A 9,230-nucleotide genomic window follows, 5' to 3' on the forward strand; every position below is an offset into this window, starting at 1 on the left:
CTAGAGATTATTCGATTATGCCTTCTTTCTAGGAAGAGTATAAAGTTTTTATGAATGAATTGGTTCACCAGCAAAGACTTTCACTACATTTTCATAATAATTACATGTCACTTGTAGAGATATAACCATAGAAGATAATGTGGAAATATATTCTAAAGAAGTTGAAAACTCGTTCCACCGTTCACAACCACAAGATAGTATTAAAAAGACAACCATATCACCAATAGAGAATTTGCATGAAAATTTTATCCAGAAATGAATGGAAATGTGCCTACGGAAGTTAACCTACTTCCCGAGGCTTTTCGATTAAAGTTTTGTTCTAAAGGAACCCAGACAGACTACATGAACCTGAATTTGAGAACCGAACTTTACGGAAGATATTAGAGTACTGAGAGAGAGGAAACAAGGAAGATTTGGGGAGTAGAAAAAATAAGAGGCAACGATGAAATGACAAAGTTTTATTATTATTTTAAAAAAGGAAGCTTTTTATTGTGGATTAATTTATCGCTGTCATGATGAGACTGAAAGTCCAATTCGAGTCTTAAATTTATTCCAGAGTCTACAATTGCAGTTGAGCCCAAGCTGAGCCTTATATTAGACAGAATCATTCCAAAAATTAAATCATGTTTAAAATTTGTACCGATGTAATTAAACATTTTTAAATATTACGAAGTAATTAACTAATTTTCTTCAAAAATGTTTTTTAAATTTCTAGATTTGCTGGTTTCTAACTTAAAACAGGAGCTGTTTAATATTCACCAACAATATACCATAGAAAAATAGAATATATTTTACATTTCCATTTCACAAAATCAATTTTAGAAATCTCACAATTCTAATCTGAGTCAAATATTAATGTATAAAAAAACTAAAAGAGCTAAGAAAGGAACTTTGTTTTAGCTGTATAATTTAATATCAAATTGAAATTATTTTTAAATTTCCTATAAAACTGAAATACAGGAGTTTAGAATTTTCAATCTCTTAAAACTTAAATCCTTAGTAATCCTAATGAAGTGGTTTGAGTAAACCATATCAGTTAATTTTCCACTCTGGTGTACCTTTCCATGTAAAAGAGTAGCGCACCTACATGACTCTGATGTTATATTATACAAAAATATATAAACCATTAGAAAAATTTTAGAACTTGCTAATAAGTTACAGAAAATATAAGAACACAATTATACCCAATAAGCAATAACCAAATCGCAAGCCCCACCACAAATAGTTCTATAAAAATTGTCAAGTCCGAGGCGTACCAGCCCGGGTTCAGCGGTACATTTTGAACCGTGTGCCAAAAACACTCCTATCTTTAAAATATCAAGTACCATAACCACAAGGTAACTGACGAATCTCATAGACGGGTAATATCTTGATTTGATGTAAAGAAACTGCCCATAAATTTATTTATTTAGAATGAAAAATTAGTCACGAATTAAAGCAGGAATAAATTAATCGATATCACTATCAACTCACCACACTCGATTCTAACCCACCGATAATATCGTTCGCATCAAGATGGGCCACTGCTTTTTCAAAACCTTTGAAATGTTCATTGCTGTTGTTGTCAATGATCAATTTTTCATATAATTGTAAATTTCAACAGATGTAATTTGTAGTAGAGTTGAGGGAAGGGTACGGGTTTTCCAGTAGAATATTTTATCTGGTTGTGGAGCATCTATCCCGCATAAATCTATTCATTAAAGATATAAAATGTTTAATGACTTAAGTTATTAAAACCTAGCAGTATTTTTTTAATCAACTTACCTTGGAAAAACTTATGAACACCACTACCTAGCAAAATTTCAGGCTTGTTCTTTTTGGATTCCTTTGATATTGTAGTTGGAGCTTTTCTTTTACAAGAGCATTCCTCCAATAACCATTGCACATATCAAATTCTTAAAAAAATTGTAGAGCTTCCTCAAATTTTAACAAAATAGTTTTATGTGCTTTCCAACGTCTGTAAGGCCAACAACAAGTCAACAACACGTTTTCGTCAAGGCCTAGATTTTCATCATGATCTAAGTCCGGCAAACCGTATCTGTTACCACTTGCATGTAATATTGTCTCGTTTTCGATCTTTTTTCTTTAATTCAGTAATATAATCACTTTTTTTCATTTAAATTTAATTCCTAAACTTGTGTATAACACTTTCAACGTTTTATTATAAGTTTCACTAAACATTCGTTATCCATAGTTAACATACGGAGAGAGATGGCGTCGTCTGCTTCTAAGAAACATTGGACCGTAAGCGCATGCGTGAAATAAAAAGCAAAAAGGTGTATTCGGTCGAATGGGATTTCGATCAAATGGGAATATACCCCAAAATTATCAGCAAGTGCTTTTTTTTTCGGGGGATACGTTTTCTTTGTACGCCAGGGGGAGGGTGTAAAATTGATATTCCTTTATTTCGTTCCCCCGACCACAGGGAAAATATCCAAGTGCACCACGGGTAACTAGTTCATCTTCTAGTGAGTTAAATTGTATGTTTTTCTTAGAAAAAACTACGTGAAAAGCCGTCTGCCAACTGAGGCTTAATAGAAGTCAGCTAAACGTTTGTTAGTTGGTAATTATGGAAAACGTACCGAAATTAATTAGTTATTTCGAAAACCTTACAGTTCCATTTATTTTGGAAAGAAAAGAATTATTTTTAGAATTGCTGGAGCCAGAAAATGTATGTATAAATTTAAACCATCTATGCCTAAAATACGTGAGAGGCTGAAGAAAAAGATGCCAATAGATACTGAAGAAGGGAAAGAAAGTGAAATTATAAATCAGACCGAAATTACGACCAACAAAGCAATGGCAAAATAAACCGGTAATTAAGAGAACCTAATCTTAATACTTCTGGTCACGATTAAGCAATGTTGGTCAATATTGTTACATCAGAAACGTTAACTAATTGTAAAGTCTTGAAGAAGTACCCAGAAAAGTTACAACCTGCCAAAATTAACGTCAATGTTGAATAAGATGAACTAATAAATAACTTTCCAGTAAATCTTGTGGAAGAAATAGACTAAATAAAAAATGCTTTTATTAAAGCAGTTGAAAGGTTTGTTTAAGGGGAAGTAGTTGAGATCTATGGAGGCGCAGATATTGAAAATGTCTTAGGTTTAAAGAGTTTTCTTTTGGGAATTTTCAAAAGCGAAATATATTTTAAAATAATTTCCATCGATTTTCCTCACCTTTTATATATTTTAAACCCCTTCCCTTAAATTTGGACCTTGAAACTGTAACAGTAGACTGAGAAAATTTTAAATTGTAAAAGAGTACGCGTGTTTAGTTCTGATTATTTTCTATTCTAATCGAAATATTTAAACCAATTTTTAAAATCACGCGCATTTAGGCAAGGATAAATTAATAGGGCGCTATGATCAAAATCTAGAAAGAAAAAGACAAAAATACGAGGTAGGCTACATAGCCTGATACGGCACCATATTTTTCAAATGAAAAGCTTATTTCTGAGCTTCTGGCGTTGCTTTTCAATCCGATAGACGTCTGCTACGTTGTTGTAACTAGATCATGCAGATTTATTTTGCAAATTAGTACTCGTAATGAATTATAACCTAATTAATTTGCTTTTTTATAAGATAAATTAAAAATGTTGTATAAATATAAAATAAATGAAACGGTTAAAGGAGTTGGTAACGTTCTATGTAAGCTAATTATCTTGTTGAATTTAATTGATGTTATATAAGTCATATACTAAATTCTATCTATCATAGCCTGCATTTTTTCAACTTTTCGTTTAAAATTAACCTCATTAATCCATGGTAGAATTACACATAACAACACGGAGCTTTATACAGTTTTGGCATGCCTAATGAAAACCTGAAGCTCCACACAAGTCGAGTAAGCGCTGGTAGTAAAAAAGAGACTTAAGAGTTGCATTAAAACAGCCATGTTTCTTTCTAGAAAGGCCTATTAGAATTTATTGTTATTGGAAGAAAAACCATGACTTGTCTTTTCTAAGCCAAAGGGCAAGACACAAGGCTCTCTTTGCACTTGCAGGCTCTCTCTATAGGAAGAGAATGTCATCTGTTGATCGTGAAAATAGAAGCTATAGTTACATCCAAATTTTCTCTGTTAACTTGAACACAGTCTTGATTAAATTTATTGAAAATCTCTTTTATTTATGACATTTTCCTAGTTTACTTTCTGCTATATATATATATACAGTGATTTCAGAGTCACGTGATAAACGTCACCCAACCTTCGAAATCTACAGCGTTTCGTGGCGCTATAAAATGCTACTTTTTCGTAATCATTAGCAATATAGTGTATCGAGGAACATGTCATAGTTCTTCCAATTTCAAACTTAAGCAACTGAGAATATAAAAACTTCTAGGTAAACCGCGTTTATTTATATATTTTCTTTTCTTTTGAAACCGTGATACATCTAGATATGACGTCCAAGTAATGATACGGACTATCAGACTGTTTAAAAGAGAGATGATAAAATGTATTCCATCTAACGATTACACTTTTATATCCTTTTCACACGAAGGATTGCGTTTCATGGATAGCGTGCGTTTTTTACCATCATCTTTGGAAACTCTCGCGCCTAATCTAGCGAAAAGAGGACCTCAGTTTTTCCCGTTTACAAACTGAATGAAGTAGAAGTTTAACTCCGCAACGAGGTTCACTGTTATGATTACATCGACAGTGAGACTAGGTTAACGGAGACTGAACTGCCGCCTAAGGCCGCTTTCTTAAACGTTTTAACGACAGAGCTATTTCAGACGGGGATAACGAACACGCTCGAAACGTTCGACGTATTTTCGTTCCGCAAAATTCTAAAACTGATTCGTTGTGTTAAATAACAAGTTAGCAAGCCAAAAAATACCTCATCTCGTTAGAGTTCTCCTGTGATATTTTTATTTCTAATTTATTTTAAACAACGCGCCTGCTAAAAATGCAACCCGGGTTCGATTGCTGGCTACGACCGTATTTTATATTAAATTAATTTACAAATTTTTATTTTTATTTAATTTATAAATATGAAAAATATTATAGAATACATTGACGTTAATACGTTTATAAAAGAGTAAAGGAAAACGGATTTTCGCAAAAGCTGTTTTTCTAAATATCGTTCTAGCGCAATCGGTGTCGGTGGTTCTGTGGTAGATCCCTCGCCTGCCAAGCGGAAAGTTCCGGGTTCAAATCCCAATCGTTGGATTTGTTTTTATTCAATAGACAAGCCGCAACATTTGAATTTCTTCTACGCAATAATTAAAATCGATCTCGTTATATTTAAATAAGAACCAAAATGGAAAACTCTATATATTAATATACGCTTCCGCTTAAGCCGAATTTTTAATTTTCAGTCGGTGGTTCTATGGTAGAACACTTGACTAAAATTTTAAGTATAGTGTTTTGGACATGCCTGGTTTAACACATTTTTGGTTTGAAGTCCAGTCAAGGTAGTACAAACGCTATATTTGAATTTGATGGGGATTTTAGGAAAACATCCATTTGTATATAATTTCTAAAGACATTTGGGCCATTTAATATTAATGGCTTCTTTATAGAAATATTTATAAAGCACGCTTTAGGGTAGAAATAAAACCTTAGATACTCTTTAGACTTCCCTGAAAATGTTTATAAAGCTCCTATAAATGGTTTTATGAAATAATTTCACCTTGGACGAATAATTACTGGACCCGAAACCGAATGGTGCGCTTGTTGCTTTTACGGCAGCGCCGCTTGTAGCGCCGTTGTGTCAAGTATTGGAATTTTTTTATCCAAATACTAAAAACGTGCCCAATATTATAATTAGCGGAAGAGTGAAGACGTTAGGCCTAGCGTTCCTCGTCACTGTCGTCAAAGCTTACACCGTTATTACCATTTTAACTAGGTATTTTTAAGTTTATAATCTATTTAAACCTTCACACAAACTATATATGCAAAAACATTAAATTAATTAAATCATTACCATTATTACTGAATAATCTAAAGTTTTTTAAAAATCGAAAAGATTCACTTCTATTTTTTTTATATTTACAAAGTGGTGTCGGCCCGAGACCTTAGACACCAAACACTAGCATAATAAGTTACCGGCACACACACTAGAACACAGAGACTCTCTGAGAAACAGCTGACACAGACCAGATTCACTTCTATTAAAAACAGCAGAGCCGACGACGAAATGCAGGTCATCTGACATTTTTACGCGCGTGTTTAGTATTTGGATATATAGAAATATTTCGCGATTCTCTCGGTAGGAGTGCTGACGGGCGTTGCAAATTGTGGAACCAGGGATTTTGCTTAGGTTTCGAGTCCAGTAATGTTTCGTCCAAGATTCCACAAAGCGATTAACTGATACCCATACCTAAAAATTCATAAATCATGGCAAATATGGCGTATAATAAATTCATCATTTATCAATCCCATTTTATTCAAAAAAATTGTGATCGGCCAAAATCACATAACTCAAGTGATAATAAATTCCTATTTTAATTCTGACGGGTAAAGCAAAAATTTGGCTGTCCTTATGGTTTTTATACCCCCATGTTTACCCCCACTAGTCAGGCTGACTACTAAAAAAAAATATTCTTATGTCTAACCCTGGTATACACCACTCAGTATAGTACCGTCGTTTCCGAAACGATGGCGCTAAGGATCCCGTATTTGGGAATTTTAACTCTCCTCTCCTACTACGATACTTACTGCAGAATTTTCGACTGTATCAGACCAAAATCCAGCCGTTTGTGAACTTCTGGCGTTGGCCGCTACGAGGCTCTTTGTAAACCAAAAAAGGCTAATTCCTTATAAATTTTATTAAAAACGTCCCTCTTACCATGGCGCACTCTATCGTGTAAAGGAACAACTAAACGGGCGCAGTGAAATGTAAATTAGGATGAACATTAAAATTAAAGCAAATGAGCTATTACCCACTATAGATTTAATTAGTGACCTTTAAACTATGCCCATCAAACCAACAGGTCAGAATCGAAGAAAATAGCTGGCAACCATAACTCCCCTTCATATCCCTATTTTTAACTCTTAACGATGAGATCGATAATAATTTGAGTTATCTTTTCCATTGACCATGTTCAGCGGAGGGCAGCAGAGACGAGTGTCCTTGGCGTCCGCTCTGATTCACAGTCCTCCGCTGTTGATCCTGGATGAACCGACGGTGGGCGTTGATCCGCTTCTAAGGATGGACATGTTGTCAGAATTTATAGCCCGGTGTACCGGTAAGAAAAGAACCACACCACCGGAGGCCTATCATCAGAATGCCCTACGCCAGCGTCCACAAGCCCGGACAGGTGACAAAACCAGCATGGGTAGCAGAACCCCACTACTGATGGTCGCACCCTCGACGCAAGCCGCTCAACCCAGCAGAAGGTGCAACAATGGGACGACCAGCCCGCCACTACGCACACAGCAGTGGGATAGAGAACGGATGCTCTAGCAACCCCGGCCGACACCCCACCTACAAAGGCAGGGAGCCAAGCCCTTTGGAGAGAGCTCCTAAAGGGGAACGGCGGGCACACAGCAGCCCGCATAACCCGGCACAGCTGGCACCGGAGATCCCGGTGGGAGCCCAAAAGGCCGGGAGATGGGTCCGCCGTGCCCTCATACGGAGGCCCGCAGCCCCACAGCAGGCTACTCAATCCGCCGAGGCGGCCAGTTTGCCCGGCCCCTCTCCATTAGCCTGGGCCGAAGCCCAGTATCCAGCCCACACCTGACCGAAGTCGGAGGTCGGAGATAGGACCCTTTGGACGGAGCTAACATCTCCCAGTGCGCCACCGCCCTTACGGGTTACAAGAGCCGGACCCCGACTCCCCGGTAAAGCCACCAGTTATTGCACACTTCGACCCCTTGAGGGCCTCTAAGGATGGACATCTGGAAGTACTTGAACGAGCTGTCGGTCACGCGAAGAACCAAAACCATAATTACCACTCACTACACGGAGGACGCTAGAGTCGCCAATAAGGCAAGACATCTTTTAAGGGCTATGTGCAAATATTATTCGACCTAAAACCTGGAAGAAATCTTAAGCGAAAATCTCATTCTTCAAATGGAATCGCCCGCCAGCGCTCCTACTGTGAGAATCCCGAAACATTTCCATCCAAATATATAGGAGCAACAAACACAAGGAGAAAGCAGCTAGCCTTTAAACAAGCTAACGCAGTGTTTTGTACAAATTTCGTTGGACGAGCCTTTACTCTGAACGTTTTACTGGCAGGGGGAAGAAAATTTCCGAATTTTTCCCTTCCGACGGAAGCCGGCGCTAAAGCGTCTAACAAATGGGAATTTTAATCCCTTAAGTGGATGGCCGTGTTACAATGCTTTCTTTATAATTTTGATTATCAGCGTTGAGTTAAGTGGGTGCTATGTGAAAAATTGGTTTGGGTCTATTGACAGCTAGAACACCTTTTAATACCTTGTTTTCAAGATTTTTTCCTTCGTGTGCTTATCTACTTGTGAGAATGATGATATTATGATATTAATGGAGGTTATATTTGAGTGCCTACTTATTATCTCTAGTTTGAATATTGCACAGCTCTAGGTGGTTAAATCCCATGCAACCGAATTCCCATTCTACCGAATCAATGTATAGCCAATATATTTATAAAAATAGCACCAGGTTGGCGGGGTCCCATTCAACCGAATTAAGTAATATCTGATTTGGTAGGTTGGGTTAGGTTAGGTTGGATTAATATCGGCTAGGTACTGTCCTCTAGGTTGCGTTATAGACGGCCCATCGTGATAGCAAGAATGGGGTTGGGTTGGCGCCGCGCGCCCCCAGCGCCTGAGCGAAGGGCCAATACTTAGAATACATTGCACGTTCTATAAGTCAAACCGACACTAAAGACATAGTAAAGCGTATAGTATAGGCTATAAGATAAGGTTAGGGAATTCCCATTTGACCGAATGTATAGTAATTGTATGTATTGTATCTTTTATATATGTATATAAAAATGTATCCCTAACATTATATTCAATGAAATCCGCGCAAATCGTGGTTTTTGGTCGATTCGAATTCGGTTCAATGGTACATTCGGACGAATGGAATTAGTCCAATGGTATACAATCCTCTAGGTTACAACTTAAAGTGCATCTTTTCTTATAAATCACCATTTGACCGTAAATAAAATTCCGTTTAATACTAATTAAATAGTAGGAGAAATCGTAAAACAATTAACAAGGTAAAAACGTTCAATAGCCCTTTCAATCAAATAAGCTACGCTTGCTGAACTTGTTCATTCTTTACGAAATACATA

General features: G+C 36.7%; 1 long non-coding RNA gene across 1 annotated transcript; it reads left to right on the forward strand.

The window, feature by feature from the left end:
• The first annotated feature begins 3,749 nt into the window (after positions 1-3,749).
• Positions 3,750-4,129, forward strand: LOC149949485 (uncharacterized). The gene is made up of 2 exons (XR_016480051.1): positions 3,750-3,849; positions 3,913-4,129. It is a non-coding gene; the product is annotated as an uncharacterized LOC149949485 (long non-coding RNA).
• The last annotated feature ends 5,101 nt before the right edge of the window (positions 4,130-9,230 follow it).

This window comes from Leiobunum rupestre, chromosome 3, assembly GCF_980474605.1.
Source record: "Leiobunum rupestre chromosome 3, qqLeiRupe1.1.hap1, whole genome shotgun sequence".
Lineage (NCBI taxonomy): Eukaryota > Metazoa > Arthropoda > Arachnida > Opiliones > Sclerosomatidae > Leiobunum > Leiobunum rupestre.